The 24795-nt window shown below is 39.1% G+C and overlaps 1 protein-coding gene across 1 annotated transcript in view; it reads left to right on the top strand.

The window, feature by feature from the left end:
- Positions 1-24795, top strand: part of LOC122800505 (peroxynitrite isomerase THAP4-like) — a 158366-nt gene that overhangs the window by 103859 nt on the left and 29712 nt on the right. The gene's annotated exons all lie outside the window — the stretch shown is intronic.

The following is a 24795-nucleotide window of genomic DNA, read 5'->3' on the forward strand; positions in this document are numbered from 1 at the left end:
GATAGGATTTTGATTCCTGATAGACACCTTTTTTCTGAGGATGTGCTGCAAGTCCTGCAGGAGGCCAGGATCCTACAACTTGGAAATCCTACTTATACAAATGGAAGAGGTTTTCTTTTTGGTGTCTCTCTTGTAACCCAAACCCACTTACTGTGGATGTTCCTTTGGTTCTTTCTTATTTGTGTAAGTTGCTCAGTGCTGGTTTGGCCTATTATTCTATTAAGACCCACCTATCAGCGTTCTCTGTTGTCTGCCTTTTTCTCCTCCTTTTATCTGCTAGATTTGAGGTGAGACGATTTCTTAAAGGTGTCCTCAATATTAGACCTCCCAGAAAGCCTGTTCCTTCTCCCTGGGATCTTAATTTTGCTTTGGAGAAGTTGACTCAGGCTCCTTTTGAGCCTGCTGCTTCAGTTTCCTTGCAACATTGTTCCTGGAAGACTGTTCTTTTGTTAGCGCTTACTTCTGCCGACAGATGTCTGAGTTGCAAGCCACTATGGCTTGTCCTCCTTTTTTATTTTTCTTGAGGACAAAGTGTCCTTCTGCACTAATCCTTCTTTTATGCTGAAGGTGGTCAATGAGCTATCCCTTAATCAGTCTATTAATCTGCCTATTTCCCCCCCTGTCCTCAAACTAACAGTAAGAGGGTGATGCATACTTTGGACATGCACAGGCAATATAGCCTTGGTCATTTCCAAATAAGTTCTTTCAGAAAATCTGATCAGTTACGTGTTTTTTCATCCTAGATCTTTGGGGCTTGCTGTATCCAATCAAACTATTTCTTTCTGGATTCTAAGGCTATTTCCTTTTGCTACATTTTCATGGCAAGAGCCTTCCTTTTTCATTTAAGGCTCTTTCTACTAGAGATGTGGCTTTTTTCTGGTGCTTTCTTCAAAGGCTTATATATTAATTCTGTTCTTGAAGCAGCTACCTGGACTTCTTTGCATACCTTTACTAAGCACTACAAGTTGGATGGTATCTCTAGAGCTAGGGCTGGTTTTAATAGTTCAGTTATTCCTGTTTTTTAGGGGAATCTTCTGCCCTTTCCTCCTTCGAAGTTTCCTCTTGAACTTTGACACTCTCCCATATCATTAAGAGTACTGCAGCAGTGAATGAAAGGACATAGTACAGTTGTGTAAAATCTTGCCATAACAGTAGATGTCCTTGCCTTCACTGCTGCAGTTTTCACTCCCATCCCTCCGTCTCCCTAGTTCTTTACCTTCCTGGATGTACACGTTACCTCTTGAGTTCCTGTGACTGGTGTTCCTGCTGTGGCAATCAGTTCTGTTTATGGTAAGCCTGAACATCACCTTTATGCCCTATGCTTTACAGGGAGCATATGGTGATGTTCGGCATACATTTTAAATTCAGAAGTCTTTTGAAGACTATCGGGCTTCAGCGACAGGGAATCCCATATCATTAAGAATACTGCCACAGTGAAGGCAAGGACATCTACCGTTATGGTAAGATTTTATACAACTGTACTTTTCTTGCTCTTTTGGTAATAAAGACATTAGAGAGACTGTGCCATTGAAACCTTTTCAGGGTTTGACATGGCCTTGTATGTTAAGCAGAGATTGCCTCTGAGTAGACGATATGCCACAGAGTATAGCTGGAGTTTTTTTAGACGGTCAGCATATGGCATCTGCTTTAGGCCTGTGATTCTTTTAGTGAGGTATTTCTGCAGCCTTTCCAGCTGTTTCAGATGTCTTGTGAGGTACATACCAAACGGGGCATTATACTCTCTAATGGGTCTAATGAGGGATGAGTACAGTGGGACAATGACCTCCTTTTTTCTGGAGGAAAAGCCCTTAGTGATGAGGTGTGCCACATAGAAGGATTTCCTGACTGTTGTGGCAATGTGGTTATCGAAGGTGAGACCACTGTCCACCTGTGTCCCTAAGTCTCTCATCACACTTTTGATGTTTAGTGTACTGCCACCTATGTGGTAATTCATGGGAACATGTTTTTTTCCAAAGGGGATAACTATACATTTCTTGGCATTAAGCTTGAGCCCATGGCTCTGGCACCAGGCATCTGTTTCTGTAAGGCCCTTTTGTAGAATATCCACATCATTTGGGGATTCAATAATGGCTCCTAGTTAGCAGTCATCTGCGAACTTTGTTAGCCAGATTCCCTTAGTGCTAGCCTGTACTTCAGAGAAGTAGATGCCAAACAAGAATGGTCCCAGGACTCAACCCTGAGGTACTCCACTTGTCACTTGTCTGGAGCTGGATTTGGAGTTGGCTACTTTTACAGTCTGGGTTCTTTCAGTAATCCAGTTGGCAACCCATCGAGTGATGTAGGGATTTATGCCCAGCTTAGTAAGTTTATCTATAATTTCAGAGTGGAGGGTGGTGTCGAAGGCCTTAGCGAAGTCCAGATAGGCTGTGTGGACCGCCTCACCCTCGTCCACAGCTCTGGAGACTGATTTGAAGAAGTCAATCATGTTCAGGAGACAAGATCAGCCCTTCACAAACCCAAACTCGGTGGGGTCCAGTGTTTGAAGGTTGCCAATGTCTTTGTTTATAAGTTCCATATTATACCATGACCCCCCCAAAACGTGCACGCTGATTGGCCAGCGTGCACATTGTAAATCGAGTTATACTAATGGAAAAAGGTCCGGTTGCCCGGACTTTTTTCCATTAGTATAACTCTACTTTTAAAACACTGTCTCTCTATGTTAAATGGGTTTAACATAGTGAGACAGCTTTAAAATAAGCAACGGAGATCTCCGTTGCTTATTTTAAAGCTGTCTCGCTATGCTAAACCCATTTAACATAGCGAACAGGTTTTAAAAAAAAGCAACGGAGAAAGCAAGATCTCTGTTGCTTTTTACTGTTCGCTATGTTAAATGGGTTTAACATGGCGAGACAGTTTAAAATAAGCAACGGACATCTCCGTTGCTTATTTTAAACTGTCTCGCTATGTTAAACCCATTTAACATAGCAAACATAAAAAAGCAACGGAGATCTTGCTTTCTCCGTTGCTCCACAACTCTGATGTACTGCGCGGCGCAGTACATCAGAACTGCCGCGGATGCCAGACATCTGCGGAAGGGCAGTAAACAGGCATTATACTATGCCATTATTTAAGAAAAGTAATAGTTTCTTTTCTTAAATAATGTCATGGTATAATAGCAATAACCCACTTCTGGGTGTGGGTAATGCTGTATTTACCCACGGTTGGCTTTGTTTGGTCCCTCGGGCTTCGCCCTTGGGACCAAACCACGCCAACCATGGGTAAATCCAGCATTACCCACACCCAGGCGTGGGTTATTGCTATAATAATGCATTCCATGCCCTTGCAGATCAGGCTCATCAGACTGATGGGACGGTAGTTCCCAGGATCCAAGGTGGCTCCCCCCTTGTGGAGTGGGATAAATGTAGCTGTGCGCCACTTAGTGGGCAGGAAGCCTGAAGTGAGGCTATGATTAAACATGACACTTAGGTGAGGTGCCAGTTCATTTTGTAGTTCATGTAGTACACAGCCTGGGATGTCATCTGGTCCCATGGATGCTGTATTCTTTGCTTTGGAGAGTGCGGTTTCTACCTGTGTGGCCATGATTACCCGAATTTGGCAATCTTTTGGTATTGAGATGGGCTCTTTAGAGGCTGAGAGGGGGGTGAAGTTGTCACTAAATCGATCTGCCAGGATATTGGCAATATTCTTGGGATCAGTATATTTAATGCCATTCTGTTGTAGCTCAGAGCAGATCTGAGCATTGCCATTTAGATTCTTGACATAACTGTAGAATGCCTTGTGGTTGTCTTTGGAATCTTTGGCAATTTTATTTTCATAACTAGCTTTTGAGGATTTTATGAGGGATGTCAGCTTCTTACTGAGGTTGGTGAGGGAGTTTTTTGCATCCTGGGATTTTCCTTTTTTCTGCAACATGTTTTTCCTTCTGTTGTATAGTTTGTTTATAGCAGGGGACCACCAGATTGACTTACTTTTTTTAGAGGAGAGCATCTTGGTTCTATGTGGGATGCCATGATTCATGCACGAGTGGATGTGCTCGTACAGTGCCTAAGTGTAGGATTCTGCAGTCGAACTTTCAGATCCCATCTGCATGGGTGTCATGAAGTTTGTCACTTCTGACTTCAGTAGCATGAAGTTGGCTGTGGAGAAGTTTTTTAAGGAGGTTTCCTTACTGGGGATGCGGGTGGGATGTGGATGTCAAGGGTGATTTGCTTATGGTCAGACCTGACCAATGAGGGGGGTGACAACTGGTGTGGAGCATCTATCTCCCATGTTGGTAATGACCAGGTCTAGGATATTGGAGCCCCTGGTGGGACAATGGATTAGTTGATCCAGGATGTTGGAATTTATGAATTCCAAGAACTGTTGGGAAAAGGAGTTGGTACCCGAATAGTTTTCCCAGTTAATGGTGGGGTAGTTGAAATCACCCAGTATTAGGGTGTTTGGTTGTATCTTAATATTTTCCAGTATGTTTAGAAAGGTGTAGCGAGAATCTTGGGGCATGGTGGGGGATCTGTAGCAAGCTATAATTTGGATTGCAGTCTTACCTAGTGTTAGTTGCACCTGGAGAATTTCAGATGCGTTGTGTTGGGAAACTAGCTTGGAGGTGTGAATATCCTTGGTGAATATGGACATTCCTCCACTTTTAGTGTTTTGGTCTTGGTTTTGTGACTGAAAAGTGTGGTAAGAGTTGTAGCCTGGTATTGCAGGGGTGCTCTCTGGAGCCTTGAACCAGGTCTCAGTTACTGCACAGATATCGATGTTCTCCATTTTTAGGAATGTCTCGAGAGAGTGCATTTTGAGGTTTAGACGTCTAGCATTGAGTAGCATTACCTTCAGATTTTGCATGCCTGTATCTGTTATGGTGGTGGTTTTGTCCTTTGAACTTTGCCTAAAAAAGGCACTATAGGGGTGGCAAGAGCTTTAGCCAGTAACCTGAATCCCAGGGTTGACAGGTGCAGACCATCTCTGGCAAAGCATCATGGTTTGTCGATCATGTCTTCCCAGGCAGACAGATACTGGATCCCCTTTGAATGAGACTAGAAGCTCAGCCAATTGTTGAAGTCAATCATTTTGTTCTTATACTGTGGTATTCTGGGCGAAGGCAGAATGCTACTCAGGGCTAGGGTCATACCTGCCTGGCCCACATGATCTGAGAGCTCTTCCATGTCTCTTTTCATGTAGTGCAGGGAGAGTACGTCTCAAGTCATTCACTCCAGCATAGACAATGACAGAGTCGTATTTCTACTTTTTGTGGAGTAACTTGAGTGCATGTGTTATGTGGCGGATCCTGGCACCCGGCAGGCAGCTGACTGTAATTTTCTCCTTGTTCAGCCTGGTGAGTGGGACATCAGTGTGCCTAACTATAGGGTCATCTATGACTAATGTGTTGGATACATTGTCTTGTCTTAGGGGCTGTTGTTGGGTGGCACACTGGTGTTGTGAGCTATGTGTCACTTTGGTTGTGACTGGTGTTTGTTTGCGTTTCAGCTTTGGAGGTCCGTGTTGTTTGGGCAGGTTAATGTTAAGGGCCCCCGCATATGTGGGTTTAGTGTTGCTATGTGTGGGTGTTGATGATGTGGGTTTTGAAGGGCTATGAGTTGCTTGTGGTGTAATGCAGGTGTTAACTTTCTCCTCTTGACTGTCTAGCACAATCTTGGCCAGAAAGAGCTTTGCTTCCAGTTTGGCTATGTAAGTGCATCTCTCGCAGGTTGTAGTGTTGGGTGGTAGGAGGAGAGGGTTGTCTGTGTACATGAGGCAGTTGCCGCATTGCCTCAGTATGCCCAGATTCACCAGGTGGACAGGAGAAATCACATGAAGCTGACCGTTGGACATGCCTGTTTAGGTGCTTTTTTTGTAAAGTATAAGAGCTGTTATCCATTACCTTTGCAAGGTACTTTGCAATTATAGGCTGTTTAGTGCCTACGATTATTTTCTCCTTATTGACAAGGAGAGTTGAGTGCTTGTATCAGTTTCAGGCTTCCTAGTGCTTTCCAGCAGGTTCTGGAGCAAGTGCTAGTCACAGGGGTTCAGATTTTAGTGCTACTGCTGAGAAACCAGCTAGTTCTAAGGGAAAATTTGAAGAGCAGACTTTCTGGCACCTGGAATACTTTAACTGTAGCCTTGCGGTGCTGCATGATGCGAAAAATGTGAAAACACACACATTTTTAAGCCAGAAAGTTGAAAGGGATAGAAATCAGCCCAAAAAGGCTAATAAAATTACAATTTCAGAGCTGGAAACCACTTTTCTAGTGTTAGAGAGGCAGTACAATCCTCACCACTCCCACTGGTAAGCAGTAGGATGTCCCTCTTCCACAGCAAGGTCTGGATAGCTCTGAACACAGAAAATAAAGTCCTGAGACAAGCAAAGCCTGGGATCTGCACTGGCTAGGAAAGGTGGGAAACGAGCAAACAAGATAGTTTTTGTTTTGGTTAAAACAGGCTAAACAATGCAATATTACAGTAAATAAACACAGAAAATGCTAACACACTTGAGTGTGTAGTCCTAAACAGTAAATGCAATTAAAACTCTACAAAATTAGCAATTTAAAACTTTTTAAATGAAGCAAGGCAAGTGCACAACTAAAAAACAATTTGAGGCAGTAATACAGTAGAATAAGTAGCTAGTCTAAATATACAGAGAAGTCTATATGTATAGAAAAGCAGCTAAAACACACAAACAATTCAGATGCAGTGCAACCTAGAACACTTGAGTTGTAGCAATATTAAGGCAAATACAGGTATAATAAATGCTCTAAAATATACTCTATATTTCCAAAATGTTTGAGAAGCACAGTCAGAACACAAGGAGATTCAGGCAATTTATTTATTTATTTATTTTTTTTAGAAAGGGAGAAAGGAGGAACAGAAGGCCTTCTCAGATGTTCTCTCTGTATTAGGTAGAATGAGCTAATGACACTAGACTGGGAGGAGTGTCCCAGATAAAATTTACAGTAGGGGCGGGCAACTGCAAAGCCACCAAGTGTAACAACAAAACACCAACAGGGAGGGAGGGTGGGGACCAATACTAAAGCTATTAGCCTACACTCTTTAGACAGTAAACACTACAGAAATCTTTATGACAGCAGTGAGGCACAAAATGAAAGTTTTTAAACAGATAAAGGAGCAAAGAGACTCTACAGAATGCTTTTAACTGCAAACAAATCAGTTACCCGTGCAGATTAGTTAATAGCAATAAAATGCAGTAAAAACTATGCAGCAGGCAATAAAAAGTGCTATATATAAATTGCTAGAAACAATAATCAGTATAAATAAGCCAAAAAACAGGATACTTATATATCTCAGATCAGAGTTGTAGTCAATGCCCCTCCTCCACTCTGCTCAGTGTGTATAGACAGAAATACTCTCAAAGTTAGGGCTTAAATACCAGAAGATACAACCTTAGACAACTTTTTTTTTTAAAAGCACAAAAGAACCAGCCCCCACTAGCCAGCAACCAATTAACACAAGGTGTAAATAGTTTTGTGTGTTAGTATTAAGTTAATAGGTTTTAGGGAGGTATTAGGAGTTTGAGACATTCAATAAAAAGTTTTATAAGATGTGACATAGGCTCAAATGGATATGACAAGAAACAACTATATAAAAGATCAACCTGCCAAGCAGTGTATGCATGAAACATAAAAGCTGGAACTAGACACCTAACAAAAAAACTGTTTCACATAAAGGGTGGGAATAATAACTTTTTAACATGATGATGCTTTGTGTAATGTCTTTAAATGTTATTGGTATCACAGATAAATACAACAAAGAAAGAGTAGTGAGCTATATTAAAAATGCAGAGCACAAATAGCTGTGCTACAGGAAAAACACCTGGAAAGAATTGAACATGTGAATTTGATAAAGGTTCTCAGCATGGTTATTCAGCGGAATACCTGGGACAAATGAAAAGAGGGATACTTCTATTAATTGCAAGAGGAGCCCCAGTAGTGATGGAAGAGGATTAAAAAAAGATAATAATTGTAGATTTGTAGTATAAAGGGGTTACTGGCAAGGGAGGAGGATTACACTGGCATGTATTTATATTCCACCTAATAATGGAACTTAAGAAAATTCTGGGAGAAGTAATCAGCTTTTAACAGAAAAATGTCAGATCTGTTGATTCCGATAGGTAGAAATTGGGGCCAAATAGAAAAAGACCACATTCGATACTTAAAAAGGGCCGTAATGGACCCAGTGGCATTCAGGGGATGAGTCTTCTTCAGCCACTGATATTGATTTCACCCCTCTTTCTGAATCTCCCATTGCGAAAAGACGCCCTAGTAATGACCCTTTGGGGGGGCAGACGCAGGGGTGGGAGGAAACATAGGGCCAGTAAACAATTTGCAACAGTTGTTGGATCTAATAATACCTCAATAAGCTTGAAGAATAATGTACGTAACATTTCCAGTTATGTCCTCTCAGAAAGTGAATTAAAGTTACTTAACAGAGGTTTGAATTTTGTGCCTGTTTTTTTTGTGTATGAAAATTCACTGGTCAATGATGTTTTGAACTTTTGTCGAATATTGAATCTAAGACTCTTTTTTTGGGATAATGACAATACCCAAAGATCTACTGATTTTCAGTTTCATAGGTCTAACTTCATTCCTCCGGTTGACAAATATGTGGGTATTTTCAAGGATTGGGTGTTAAAAGATTTTCATTTCAATAAATCCCTAATGCCGAATATTAATTATAATCTAACCATTTTGGAACAACAAGCAATGCACCAGTTGATGGCTCAACAAGATTTGGTAATATTACCAGCGGACAAGGTAGGGGCAATAGTGATTATGGACTGGGATAAATATCTGGCTGAGGCTGAGAGACAATTGGGAGATGGACAATTCTATATGCCTTGGTATGCCACTAGATCCAACATTACAGTTTAAAAAATAGATTGATAATTTTCTTAATCTTGCTTTGGAAGAGGGTATTATTAACAAGAAAACTGTTTATCATTTAACAGTTTCTGACCCTCAATCACAATATCTGTATCTCTTACCTAAAATCCATAAGAATTAATGAAGGATCAATCAAGTTCTTATGGACTTTTGGAATGCCAAAAATCATGGGTGTCAAGTAGTAATTTTTATTTATTTATTTTATTTTACATTTGTTTACCAGGATAATCCGACTGGGCTAAAAGCCCATTTTCAGAGGTGGCCCGGGGAAAAAATGTCCAAAGAAAGTTACATATATTATACATAAATTATACAAGGTAGATATAAAACATTTACAAGGTAGATATGAACATTTAAACTTGTAATAAAAAGAAACACAGCAAAATTAGACAATAAAAAATAGTAATATAAGCTATAGATCATTATCAATTATACACACATATAATGTAATACTAGGTAAAACAGTGGGAAGTGAAGTGAGAAAAAAAGGAGATCCATCTTTAGATATTGATAATCAGTATTATTTCTCTGCCCTTGCTTATCCATATCATATAATAAACAATTGATTACTTTTTATGTAACATACGTTTCATTTTTTTTTTTTTACTTCCTCATAAGTTTCATCACATAGAATTGCTGATATGTTGAACCTTGATTAATAACATTCTGTCTAAGGTGGAGAAAAGATAACTTAAGTCCTGGCAAAACCATACCTTACTGATTCAGAGTAGATGCCCATCAAGTGGAAGGTTATATATTTTCCCAAAGCTTATCATCATGTTGGCATGCACCTGCTTGCAGAAATCAAACGTGGTACCAGTTTCATCCACAGTAGGGCCTGGGATTACAAAGGGACCCCTGTCTCTAGTGAGTCAGTTTCTGTCTTCAAAATGAGTTGTTCGGCAAATATTATCTGGGGGTGGTACCAATGCAGACAAATGTGGAATCGTCCACATATTCCATCAGTGCCCTGGATCCAATATTTGCTACATGAATATACTGAAAACCAGCAGACACAAAGCTGCTGCACTACTGGGCATTGCGTAAGTAATTAGAGCTAACTACAATGGAGAGCATAGCCGGCTTTAGGCACCAGCGAACCCTGCGGTCGCTGGCGGCCCCCTGTTCCCTGGGGGCCCCCAACCACAGCAAGTTGTCTTGTCCTGATATTTTGTTACATGCCTGTCAAAGCAGCACTGTGCCTGACGTATAAAGCCATGTCCAACCCGGAATTAATGGACATGCTGCACCTCAGAAAATCCAAATCCCATTGAGCTACACGCTCGAGAGACTTGAACCTCAGCACTGAAATAAATAGGACATGTTGGAGGGACAGATTCATAACCCAGAGGCTCCCTTCACTCTGGAATAAAATCCCAGTCCAGGTTAGGCAGAGTCCCTCATTGACTCTCTTCAAGAGGAATCTTGATGAGTGGATGGGAGATAGTAGGTTTACCCCGGGTATCACTTCTGTGTCACTGTTAGACAGAAGCACAGTATACTAACCTCGAAAAAGGGCATAGCAAAATTAATTTAAAATGGGTGGCGAAAGCCAAACACACTCTGGCTAGGCTTATAAATGCCCTAGGGCAGATAGCCTAGTATGAACCTATGAACCTATGAACCTATGAATTTGTCTACCCCCCTGGGAGACCCATAGTCTCAGGCCGTGGTTGATTGACTGAACCATTGTCGGCCTTTTTGATGAAATATCTGCAGCCTCTGTTGCCTATTGTTCGTGCCAGGATTCAGGACACTACAATTTTTTTACAAATTATTGACAATATGCAATTAGAGCCCAAATGGCTGTGTACCTTAGATGTGCCCTCATTATATACCAATATTCCACACTGAGCTGGGCTTGAGGCTTGCAGTTTTGTTTGGATCAGGCTAACATGTATACCCCTGGATTCAACATGTTTTTAGTTTGTTTAACTGAACATCTTTTTTACTTTTTTGGTAAATGTTTATGGCAAGTGAAGGGGACGGTCATGGGGGCATCTTTTGCCCCCATTTATGCAGATCTGTTCATGGGCTGTATTGAACATCAGCTCATTTATGATGCCTCACACAATTTTTTTCTTGGTGAAACTGACATTTGGTGATGCTACTTGGATGATTGCTGGATGGTGTGGAGGGGTGATACGTTTTTTGTACAGGAATTTGTGGAATACCTTAATCAAAATAAATGGGGCATACAATTTACTTTGAGTGCTGACAAAGATTCCATCACCTTTTTAGATGTCACTGTTATTAGGGATATAGATCACACCCTAAAAACTGAGTTTTTTTGCAAATATCCTCAGTATAACACACTACTGCATGCTGGAAGTCACCACCCCCCGACACATCATCCGCAATATACCCAAGTCACAATTTTTGAGAATGCGTCACATTTGTTCTACACAGGACACCTATGCCCGCTACGAACAAGTTCTGCATAACCACTTCATCCAGATGGGATACAAGGATGAGAATATTTGTCAGGCTAGGGATTTTGCCAGACAACAATCCAGATCGAATTTGTTACAATACAAACAGTCTGATGTCGACAAAGATGGACAACAGCCCATCTGACTGGTAAGAACTTTTGGCCGAACTTTTCAAACCTTCAAACGGGTTATTAACCAGCATTGGGACATCTTAAATGCCAATGTTAAGCTCAATGAAATTCTCTCTTCCACATGTTCTTTTTCTTTTTGCAGGGGACCCACTTTAGGGTCTCATTTCAGTCATTACAAATGCAAGGTTCCATCTTCACTTCAACAATCTACTATTTTTGGAAACAAGGTTAAGGGATGTGTACCTTGTGGACATTGTGCCGCATGTCCCCACATATTTAAAACCAAGACTTTTACCAGCTGTAATACTCCCAGGGTTTATAACATTTTGTGTTTTGGGAATTGTAGTTCTGAATGGATTGTTTATTTGGCTACCTGTTCCTGGTCGGCATTTTATGTAGGACAAACGTCTACTAGAACATTGAGGCTTCGGACCTCTGAATACCTCAGTGAGATCAGGAACAGGAGAGCCACAAATGCTTTGTTCAAGCACACCTTGGTTCATAAAACAGCCTGGTTTACATTTACTGTTATTGACAGAGCCCATGATCGGAATTTTTCTAAAGTTGGTTGGCACACTATATTAAACAATAAAGAATCAGGTTGGATTATCAGGCTAGGGAGTTTGTTTAAACCTGGCCTGAATGAGTTGTCATAATGTTTTATCCAACCAATAATATTTGTGAATGCTAATGATGTTGCTTATTTAAGGGCTAGGTATTCTGGGTTGTGTTAAAGCACTGAGGAAGGCTGTTGCCGAAACCGGTATGCTATTTGTTTTTTGAGCTACCTAATTAAATTATTTGAGTTTTCAACCCATTTGTGCTGGACCTTTTTGTTTTTTCATGTATTTTTATTCCACCTAAAACTACTATAATGGAACTTAAGAAAATTCTGGGAGAAATAATCAGCTTTCAGCCAGGAATATTACTTATAGGTGGGGACTGGAATTTGATTTGGAGCAGTGAAGGTGTGTCTAGGGGTCCCAGAAAGGAACATACAACAGAGGATAGATTTTTGAAGATTTTTTTTTAAACTGGCAAAACTGTTTTAATTTAGTTTTTTTTACAACTATTGTAAATGTAATTACATGTATTTTACAACTATTATAAATGTAATTACATTAAATGAAAAAAAAAATACACATCCCCACACACTATTTTTTGAAGAAATATTTGAAAACATTTGGCATAGAAGATGAGAATTCAGTACTAGGAGTTTGGAGTGAATTTACATATTATTCCCCAAGGTACAAAAACTGGGCTAGGGTAGATAGAAAGAATTTACATTTCTCAGTAACATATGCATTTAGTGGAAAGTCTTGATACGCACCTAATAACTGTTTCAGATCATGCGCCAATAATAACTAAAATAAAAACACAGGGTAATAAAATAAAAATGATTCACTGGAGCTTTCCCAGTTATCTGTTGAAAAGAGAGGAATTTAAGGAATGGGTAGTGGAAATTATTCAGGATCTGTTAGGGAAGATAGAAATTTCTTCTGAAAATATAGCTATGGAGTGGGATAAAATTAAAGTGGAGTTTAAAAATAGGGTGGAAATAAAACAAAGAGAGAGATGGTTAAGAAGTAACTAAAATTATTTAGAGGGACTGACAAATGTTAAAGTATTGCAGAATAGGGTGAATCTCACAGAACAAGAAGAGGAGCAACTGCAGAATGCTAAATGGAAGAAAATAAGAGATTACCGTGATAATATGCAAAACTTTAGAAAGATTGCTGTTAAGCAGCTGTTTTTTGTTAATAATTCTAGGACAGAAAAACCTTTAGCACAACAACTCAAGCAACAGAAAGTAGAAAAGGCTGTCCCCAAGCTTAGGGAGCCTATAACAAGGAAGATAAGGGATCCTGTACAGATAATAGAAATATTTCAGAAATTCTATGAAAGTCTGTATAAAGCAGGGAAATATGGAAATCAAGAAAAGGTACAAAAAGAAATGTTTATGGAAGAATTAAATATGTCAAGGCAGATGAGGCTCAATTACTAACAGTTAGAATAGGAGGATATGATATTAAAATGGTGATATATAAATAATCTATAGGAAAATCCCTGAAAATAGATGGTATTTCTATGGAAGTTTGGAAGTTGGGAGGGAAAAAAAATGATAAGATCTGGAAGGTTTTGTTTAACAGTATTTTAAGAGGAGGAGAAGTATCAACATCCTGGAAGAAAGCGGTAGTGGTTGTAATACCTAAGGAGGGTAAATACCCCTCAGATCCAGCTTCATACAGGCCCATTTCAATACTAAACCATGACTATAAAGTGTTTTTGTCTATAATGGCTAAAAGAATAGCAAAAGTGATGAAAAAAATTGATAGATATGGATCAATGTGGATTTGTGGAGGGGAGGCAAACATCTGACAGTATTAACAGAACACATGATCCAGAGGGAAGCAGAATGTAAGAAGATACCACTGTTGTTGGTGCGTCTTGATGCAGAGAAAGCATTTGACACAGTAAGCTGGGACTTCATGAACAGGGCAATGGAAGCATTTGCATAAAATTATAAGGTTGATTAGGAGGATATATTAGGGATCGGATGCGAAAATTAAAATGAGTGGCTTCCCCTCTGATAATTTCTGCTTGAGCAAAGAAACCAAACAGGGGTGTCCTCTTTCCCCTTTGTTATTTGCATTATATTTAGAACCATTGGCAAAGAAAATAAGGGACTCAGAAATTCAAGGATATAATTGGTAAGGTAGTCAAGAAAATCTGTTTCTATCTGCAGATGATACTATTTTATACCTGACAAAAACAGAGAAGGACATTTCAGTGTTGTGGAACATTTTGAGACAGCTTCAGATCTTTTTGGGATACAAAATTAATAAAGCTAAAACAAAGGCGATAGCTGTAAATTATGTACTCTCACATGAATTGATTCAGTGATATCCATATTTATGGGGACATGACAAAATGACGTACTTAGGAGTATGGATTAAAAATTATTCCAGTGTGGAAGCTAAGGATATGTGGGAAGAGACAAAACAAAAGGTAATAAAAAAATGAGAAATTGGAAGCTCTGTTACATGGATATGGATAGTAAGATACAAGGAGTCAAAATGTTTTTGATATGGATAGTAAGATACAAGGAGTCAAAATGTTTTTAGCCCCTTTAGTCTTGTACACAGGTCATGGTTTCTGCGGTGGTACGGTGGTAGCGTTGTTACCTCACAGCAAGAGATTCTCCCGTTCGATTCTCGGCTTGGCTTGGGAGTGCCTTCTGTGTGGAGTCTGCATGTCCTCCCCGCGGTTGGGTAGCGTTTGAAAGACATGCGTGCGTAAATGGGCATTCCTTTGTTGAAGGTTGGGCATCGAGCTGGCACCTCGGCGTTTCGTAAAAATCTACTGCCAATCATTAGCAGACTGGAGTTCCGATGTGGTGACCCCTTACCGGGAAAAAGCCGAAAGACAAACAACAACAGTCTTATACACAGGGTAGGCATATTTTTATCAACCAGAGGAGAAGTTGTGGATAGCAATTAATAAAGAGCTGAAGTATTTTATCTGTGAGGGGAAAATGGCAAGAGTCAATCTTCCAATATAACAAAGCGGCTTGGGATTACCTGATTTAAAGGGGTATCTCAGAGCTACACAGTTAAGGCTGCTATACATAACACAATCTGTAATTCAAAGTGGAAAAAGATGAGGGTGAAACAGGGAGGAAGCTCTAGAAACAAGGAGAGATGGGCATTTTGCATGTAGCTGTATAAGGAGAATAACATTAATCATAATTATAAAGAATATTATATTCATAAAGTAGCAGAAAGTATCCTAAGAACTAAGCCACACAGGAATGAAGAAAGGACATGCTGCCTATAAGGATGACTGCAATTAGGGATACAAACAATAGGCTGGAGGGGGATGAAATTTATTGGAGAAAACTGGCAAAGGAACCAATGTATTGGGGACAAATAACTTTAGAGGGAAAGGTAATAGAATGGGAAGACCCCAAGAATTTATTTGGACTGCAGTTTAGAGACTGCCTTCCCTTTCAAGGACTGATATTAGAGTATACACAAAGAGAAAGAAATAGGGGAATCCTAAATGAAAGACCAGCACTGGTAGAGTTTTTAGTAGATTCTAGAACATAAGTTGCTGTTAAAAAAGGAATAATTAGTAGAGCATATAAAATCTTGCATGGTAACTATAATAATCAATCAGAGGAGGTGAGAAAGGATCGAGAAGAGAGACTGGATACGCAATTTGCAAAGCAACAATGGGGAGATATATGTATATGTCTCCCAAATGTGAAACAAAGTATAGAAGATTTAGGATTTTTGCTTGGAAATATGTATATATGTGTTTTTATACCCCAAGTAGACTCCAGAGAATCTTTCCTCAGGTCGATGGCAAATGTTTGAGGTGTAATGGTCCCCAGAGAGGTGCTTGGGAACATATTTTCTGGGAATGTAATGAGTTGACAGACTTTAAAGATTCCTTGCAGACTACTCTGTCAGAGATACTAGGTGAGCAAATTTATGTATCTTGGGAAATGTTTTTTTCTAAACTATGATACTGAATCTGAATTGCCTAGACATGGTAAGGCCCTGCTGAATGTAATTATGGTGGCTGGCAAAAAAAGCAATTACTAGAAAATGGAAATCATAGTCTAAACCAACTGTACTAAAAGTAGTGAATATAATAACAGAGGTAAAACTGGAATTGTAATCTTTAGAAAAGGGTAGGAGCAAATTACATAGAAAAAAGAGAAGGCAAGATTTAAATGTTATGTAATGTTTGACTGACAATGATTGGGTAGATTATAAGTGATGTATAATGTTTACAATTAAAATTATGTTAATGTGGTTTATGATTTATAATGCTTGCAACTAGGATTATGTCAATATGGTTTCTTTTTATTTATATAAATGTATGATTGACTATGTCATGAGTGGTAAATTAGTAAAGATGCTTCTTGTTTAAAAAATCAGATAAATAAGAGTGTCATAAATGTGATATATTCATATCCCAATCTAGCCCCACCTATAGAACACGTTTCCACTAAACTTGGAGCACAGCAGCAGCCCTATCACCTTCAAGATAAACTTAGGCAATTGGATGAGCAGTCTGATATTCTCCCCTGTTCAATCCAGTATCCTCCTCCTTGACGCTGAAGGGAACTTTTGAATATAGGTTATTGGCTGAGCTTGTAATGCTCTTCATATCGAACATATAGTACTTAATATGACCTTATGAACCTATTGTGGATTGCAAGGCAAATTGCCTACCTATAAAAATTGATGTTAAATTTACATACCAGAGTTTGTGTTGTAGCATCATGTGAGCTGGTACAGAATTTGGAGACATAAAAAAATCACTGGTTTAAAGTAATATGGGCAGTTTCATATTTACAAGCGTCAGCATTTTTTCCATGCAAACAGTGCTCTAAGTCACTGTTTCTATCTTGGTGTAACTCAGATTGATGCAGTTCTTTAATTTAATTTTTTTTTATTATTTATTTATGTTTACTTCCTTCATTCTGCAGCCACTAAGCTGCTAAGTTCAAATTACTACGTTGAATAGAGGTGATTTTCTCCATTATATGTACTCAAACATTTTGTCTTTGCATTCAAGTAGCTAAAGTTTAATATTACATTAATTCATTTTATGTTTTACTTGCTTTATCCACTTCCAGGTCACAGTGAAATCTGTAGTCTATTCCACCCCCTAGTGGGCAGATGTCAGTGAGACTGATCCTGGATGTCTATTTACGTACACATACATACATACATACACACACACACACACACGTACACTGCCGTCAACACTATGGGCAATTTGCAAGATCACCATTTCAGCTGTGGAATCTATCTAGACTGTAGAAAGACATAGGAGCACATGGTAACTTAAAAATGTAAGTGTTGGGTAAAGATCACCTCTCTCACCACTAGGTAAAGATACCAGATGTCTTGAATGCTTAGGAGAGGCTTACTACACTTAGAACAATGAGATTTGTGCCACCTTTTAAGCTTTCCATGCTGAGACTGTTGAAAACTCCTTAAGGTTGATAAGTTGAAGGCTGCTGCATTCCTAGAGGTGGTTAGGGCTTCCCCAGACATTTCTGCTTCTTCTGTCCCCCTCAGAGCCTTCTAAAGGTAAGCAGCAGTCTGATCATTTGGAACCTGACCCCATAGCACCCCCCCCCCAAAAAAAAAAGACTGGGAGTCTCTGTCCCAAGCTGTATTCTTTGATTCTTTGCGTCTCAGGATTCTCCTGTGCTGACCTAACAATATCTGATTGGTAACTTCTGAGCTTGAGCTGAGAAATCCTATGCTCCAGTATGTTAGGTGCAGGTGTTCTGTTTCACTGAAATTGGACTACAGTAGCCTGTTTCTGTGGTGCATCTAGATAGAAGCCTTACTGCAACTGGGGTTTGATTCGTGGCTCTGTCACTGGAGGAACCTGGTAAGGAGGGGATGAATGAGGAAGGATGGCCAGCTTGCTTCTTCCAGAGGTGGGAAGGGTTACATGCACTCAGGAACATACAGAGTTGCTGCAATCTTCCTGATGGAGACTAGGAAATCACTGCTCATGCTTCCTGAGGATGGGCAGGGCTACTTGGAAGGAATATCCCCTTTTGAAGTGAGTGAACATTCTCCACAGTCAGTCTATTGTACACCCCCTGGCACTTACATGAGTGCCTGCAGTGAGATAGGTCATAAGCAAGAAAAAGTCAAACTACTTCTAATGGCTGCCTAAATGTTGGTCTTTACTGTCTGAATCTGTCTTCACAGTGATGGAGAATTACAGGGTTTATTGGTCAGGAAGAAGCTGATAATCAACAGGCAGTGGGGGCAAAAACCTGTCAAAAAATTGAGTGTAATATGGCATGTCAGGCTTTTCAGCTGATGCGGAATATGTGTTCCTAGGTTTTGTCACCCACAGACATCAGGGCATGAGGAGCACCTTTATTACCTTTTTTTTTTTTTTTTTTGCTGATGGATCATGACTTTCCTCACCAGTTCCAACAGTCTCCTGGTCCTTTTCATGTTACTGGTTGACCCTCTGATTCAGAGGCCAGCAGTGGCAGATATCTGTACATTGCCTGCAGTCTCATTTCTGGTTTCAGAGTCTTCTGTCTCAACTTACCCACTGCTGATAGTGTCATCTGCACCAGAAACCTCAGTCTTTGGGTCTAGGTGATATGAGACCCTTTGGTGTTGATACTGAGACGTTTTGGTTTTGCAACTTGTTGATCTATCTGTCACAGTCAAGGTTGGGCTCAACCTTGTCAGGATTGACAGTCCCAGATTGCCATTCTGCAGTCCACATCAAAGCTTTTGATGTCACTGTTGATATTGCTCAGGATGTCGGGCATCTGGAGTTGAGGCTGGCCTAGCGTTTAACACCTCAATACCATTCTCTACAACTAGACAATTAGATTTAATGTCAATCTTGGTTCTTTTGATATTGACTTCTCTTCATTTTCCTCAACTAACTTGGACAACCACTGTCTCCAGTTTGGAATCACAGGTGCCTGCACCATTGGCCATCCATTTCCTGTATGCTCATATCACAGTGAGTGTGGGGGGGCTTCCTTCAGGGGTCAGAGCTTTGCCAAGACAAATGATCTCCTCCTCCTCCTACTCCTCCTTTTTGTTGTTGTAGCCCTCAGGATCAAGATGGGAAGCCAGATATAAGAGGAAATACCTAAACTTGACCCCCCCCCCCCCAGTCATCTGATGTTGAGTAAGCTGCATCCCTACTAAATGATGCCAAGTTTGGAGAGATCCTTGAGGTAAGAATTAAATCAGGATGGAGCCCAGAACGACACTTCTCATCTGAAAGCATACTTGAGGAATTTTCCAGTAGCCCAGATAATCCTCTTGTGTGGTCTCCCTGCTGACAAAATGTTTCAGCTGGTGGCCCAGACTGTGTGGAAAAACACTGATGTGAAGTCCCCTGTATGAAAGAAATGGGATATGATCCTCGGACCACCTTATGGCTGAACACGATTGATTAATACTACAGATGTGAACCTCACTGATGGTGGCAACCACCTTGAAGAAGGCTCCTGTTATGATGACCCCAGGCATCTGTCTGCCAAACAAAGAATCACTTGTATCGGACAGGCTAGAAAAGTGAGTTTATATGTTTTCCATGTTTACTATGAGGGCAGTAAACCACATGGCTCATGTGCAGAGAATGCAGAGAGGTTAGAAAACCTCCAAAACTCTGGAAAGGTTACCAGACAGGAAACTGAAGAAGAAATTGCAGTCTTAAATGTCAGGCATCTGCGTATTCTCAAATATGGCCATGTGCTCCTCCATAATGTTATGTATGGCTTGATGAGGGTGGCATGCATTGTAATACCTGTCAGATGCCATGCCTGGCTACATCTCATGGTCTTTACTAAAGAAGATAAGACCAATTACTTAAATGCCAACTTTGATGGAAACTTGTTATTCACACAGATAGTAAAACCCACGTTACTGATACAGGAACAAGGAGGAAACAACTCCCTGATGTTGGGGTTAAATTCCAAACTTCATTATGCACATCTAGGATGTAGCAGAGACTACATCAACTATGGTGTCAATATTGGTAAGGACAACCTAATTGAGCAGGGTCTGGTAGAAGCCACAGAGATTGTGGCAACTTCTAAAATGACAGCCAGTCCAAAGATAATCAGAATTGGCAATACAGTCAGGGATGCTGTAGTCTGCTTTCAGGGGGCTCACAGTCTGTACCTTGAGGACTTTCCTGGCTGTCCCAGTCTGAGGCATTTCAGGGTTGGCTGTATCTCCATTTGTCCACATGGATGGGCATCACACAGGACAAGTGTGTGGAGACTAGCATTTCCAGAGGCTCCACAATCCCCTTACTAGGCTCCAGTCTCTTCCTCCTTCCAGATGGCCCACCCCATCAAAAAGCTACAAAAAGTCCAGGAGGTCCTACTCTACTGATAAAGGCTAGACTTTATCAAAAACTCAAGGTTCTTTTTAGTATCCAAGAAAAAAAGACTCAAGTCTTGTTCTGGATTTGAGACGTCTAAACCAATTCTTTCCCAAACAGCCCTTTTGCTTAGGCATAGTGCAGTCTATTCTTTCCTTTCGGAAGAAGGAGACTAAATATGCTCTTTGAACTGCCACGACTCCCTCCCCATATATCAAGATAACAGAGTTATGGATGCTTCCAGGATTCTGCACAGGAACCAGTCATGTTCAGTTCCAGACTTGCATTTGGACTCACCATGACTCCCAGGGTGTTCACCAAAGATAAGGCAGTTGTGGTAGCCAGGATTTTTCCATAGCTGTAAAACTGGCTCTTGCTGACCTCCACCATTAACAATCTTTTCACTTTTAGGAAGTGTCTTCTGTCACTATTCATTCCTTACCAATAACTGTGAATACTGCAGAGTTCTACTAGATACGTAAGCAGTTCTTTATGCTCATCGTCCACAAGATGGAAAAATTGGCTTGTCAAGCATTCTTTCCTTCATATACGGTTGTCTTGCATTCCAGCAGCTGTTTGCCTCAGTGCATTTGGATTTGTGCTAGCCACTGTTTATGTGGAGCCTAACACCAGTCACTGTATGGCTGTTGTGGACCCTCAGAGTTCAGTGGCACCAGTTGTTATCCCATGAATTCTCAATTCAAAATTTCTCAGATGTGCATGGATTATGTCAGGTGAGTAGGTCATGAGTCCAATCTGTTTCTTTGCAGAACCTTCCAAGCACTCAGCCACTTTGGGATGACCATCATGGGTTCCTCTACACTAGGGTGGGAGTGCATTTCCAGGAGCAGACATTCCAGAGAATGTGGTCTCATACATACACAGGACTTTTTTCACTCATAAACTAAATGACATCCACCTCTCATTTACTCGTAGAATTGTATCCAACTGCAAGTGTCCCTCACTCTCTCCTCTTCTCACTTATTACAAAACTTTGAGGCCTATTAGATCATCCAAAAAAAAACTGTTAACAAAAAAAAAAAAAAAAATTCAATGCAGACAGTCAGTCACCCAGCTACTATGAAAAAAATTATGACCACACTTCCTTCAAAAACACTTGCAGATCCCAACTGAATATAACACTAACATATCCCAATTATGGTGTCAGCCAGTCTTGTATAGTATTTTATTTCAGTGATGTCTATGCTTCAGTGATATACTACTTTCATACATGTCATGCCTTCTGCCTCCTCCAACTTTTTCCCTACTCCTATTCTACTACTTTCTATTTCATCTCGACCCTTGCCCAATATGCCCTTTTCTCCACTGTAATGCCCGGAGTTTGTATATATAGATAGGGGGTATGGGGGTGGGTTTTACTTACTTACTTTGGTGTGTCTTTCATGTAGGTTTGGGCAAGTATTTACTTACCCTGGGAAAATTTCACCATTTGGGTATTTCACTTTTCATGATTTTCGTCTCGCGAAAATGAAGTTCGGTTATATGAGGTTTGAGCTTTAGAACTACATCCCCCACAAGTGGTCTGTCAACTCTACTGTAGCCCAGACCATGTCCTGAGTTTGGGGGGAACCTTGCAGTAATCGCTTTGCATCCCCAACCTATATCAAATGCAGTAGCTTCTATTCCCTTATTCCTGCAATGGGTGGACATCCCAAAGATGCACTCATCCAGAAGTGGCCTTCAGGTCTCCTTTGTGCTTTTCAACAATTTCCCCTTGTTCACAGGTTTCTGGAGTTGACCAAGATGCACAAGATCAAAGTAATTTTGAAACCTCTATTTTGGCCCCACTATGTCTGATTCTTCTGATATGGTTTTGCCTCCCAGACAGGCTCATACCTCTGAGGTTAACTATAAGACTTTTGTGACACCCATCTGTCAAGCCTTACTCAGACCTTCATTCCTTACGATTAACTGCATGGTTTCTCTACCTGCAGTGATGGCCAGAGACTGTTTCTGCCCAGAAAGTCTAGTCAAAATTCTTGCTTTTGCTCAGAGACCCAACACCTGAAAGACAAATAAAAATGTTTTTTTCTTCTATTTAGGTCATAACTCAGGGCATAGACCCTTTCACAGCTCTAGTTCCATATGTTGTGTAATATCCGTCACAATTCTGACGTCAAGTTTTTATACTGTTAAAATGAATTTATGTGCTATTTCTGAATTTTACCAAGATGCAAACTCTTTCAGCACCTTTAATGACACTAAGGATAAGATGTTTCTGAAAGACACCCTTTATCTGCATCCAGCAGTCAATGAGACTGTCCCAATTTTGGAACTTTATTTTATCTTAGAAATTTGAACTCAACCACTGTAACTGCTGACCGCAAAGCTGTTTCTTGTAGCCACGAGGGTTTTTGACTTACAAGACATTTGTCAGAAATGTTGGAAGAGCTAATCATTGTAACTAAGGAAATTATTCTTTTGAACTGGGACTTTAGCTCTGAATTACCTTAACATAGTAATGCCTTATAACGTTAAATGCTATTGGCTACCAAAAAAGCAATTGCTAGAAAATGTAAATTGAAATGTAAACCAACTGTAATTGCAGTCCTGAATAATGTAAATGAGATAAAAGAAGTGAGATGGGATTTTTGGACTAGGGAAGGAGCAAATTACACAGAAAAAAAAATGGAATTTTTGGGAATAGTTCTTCCACAATAATGCTCAAGAGGAGTAGGAGTGAGGTTTAAGGAGTAGGCAGGAACTGATCAGTTTATGTAATGTTGGAGTGAACAATGATTGTTAAAAAGAAAACTGGATGCTGCATGAAAATAACAATGGACATGTTACTGTAGGTAATTTTTTTCTATTAATTTATATGCACTTGTATAATTGTTTTAAAAAGTGATTTAATAACAATATTAAAAAAAAACATACACCTGTACTCTCTTTAATTGGTTCTGTCCGGAGACAAAATATCCATGAGAACAAACCCATCCTTCATACTTTATGTTCTGGCAGGGGCAAGTGTTAAATCAAGTAAACCATTTACTAGTATATATATATATATATATATATATATATATATATATATATATATATATATATATATATATATATATATATATATAAATAACAGATTCGGCCAGGCATACTTGCGCGAAAGTTCTTTTCACCAAAAGACACTTTCGCGTAAGTATGCTTGTTGCGGAGATCGCACAAAAGTGGGGATAAGGGATAATTAAAAACAATGAACGAAGCGCAGTGCAAGCAGAAAACCAATAAACAAAAAAATGCACTGTGTGAGGACAAAATGCACCAGACAACCGAGAACTTAATACCAGCTTTAATGAACGTTAAACGTTTGACAAACACCACGTTTTTCGTCACATAAATCAGACTTCATCAGACCAGTAGTGCAGTGATTAACACCCATATATATATGTTGACCATTCATTTAAAATAACCAATGAAAATCAATTCAACAGTGCTCATGAATATGAATGAGTGTAAATGAACTTGGAATACATAACATTTAGAGAATCGAAATACGATAATTTGATTCCCAATGATATAAATATAAATACATTGAAATGTAGAACAATATATATGATTATAAATCAAATGCCTTGTAATAAAAAACTAATTACTATACTCATTAAAAAGTATGTATAATACAATGATGTGTTATAATGATGTGCTTCAAACAGCAATACTCCATCTAGTGGTCAAAACCTGAATACACTAGAATATCATCATAGGTATTATACTCAGTGAATGAATAACCATAATAAATATACTAAGATATATATAAAATGTATAAATATTTAATATAAAATATGTGAACAATAAATAATAATGATGTGATGTATATAAATATCATAAATATATATATATATATATATATATATATATATATATATATATATATATATATATATAATGTATGAATACATAAATAATGTGTAATTACACCTAATAAATATTATGAAAAACTTGTTCATTTACATATAAAACCATGAGTAGAAAAACTATAAATTATTAGAACAGTAAAATATTGTAAATATTGTAAAAATGTAATTATATAATTTTAAAATAAGACAAGATGTGTATGTGTGTATATATATATATATATATATATATATACAGGCATGAAACATATAACATGTAACATAAATGTTAATTTAAACAAATATATATGTATAAATATATATATATATATATATATATATATATATGACCCTGTTGCAAATCCATATGCAAATTGATGAGGAAATAGTATAATCTAAAAAAATGAACTGTAAAAATTTTATATACATATATGTATAAATGGATAAAGTGACATGAAGGGAAATAGATGTTCATTTACACTCATTCATATTCATGAGCACTGTTGAATTGATTTTCATTGGTTATTTTAAATGAATGATCAGCATATATATATATATATATATATATATATATATATATATATATATA

Source organism: Protopterus annectens, chromosome 4.part0 (genome assembly GCF_019279795.1).
Source record: "Protopterus annectens isolate FY-2018-M chromosome 4.part0, PAN1.0, whole genome shotgun sequence".
NCBI lineage: Eukaryota > Metazoa > Chordata > Ceratodontiformes > Protopteridae > Protopterus > Protopterus annectens.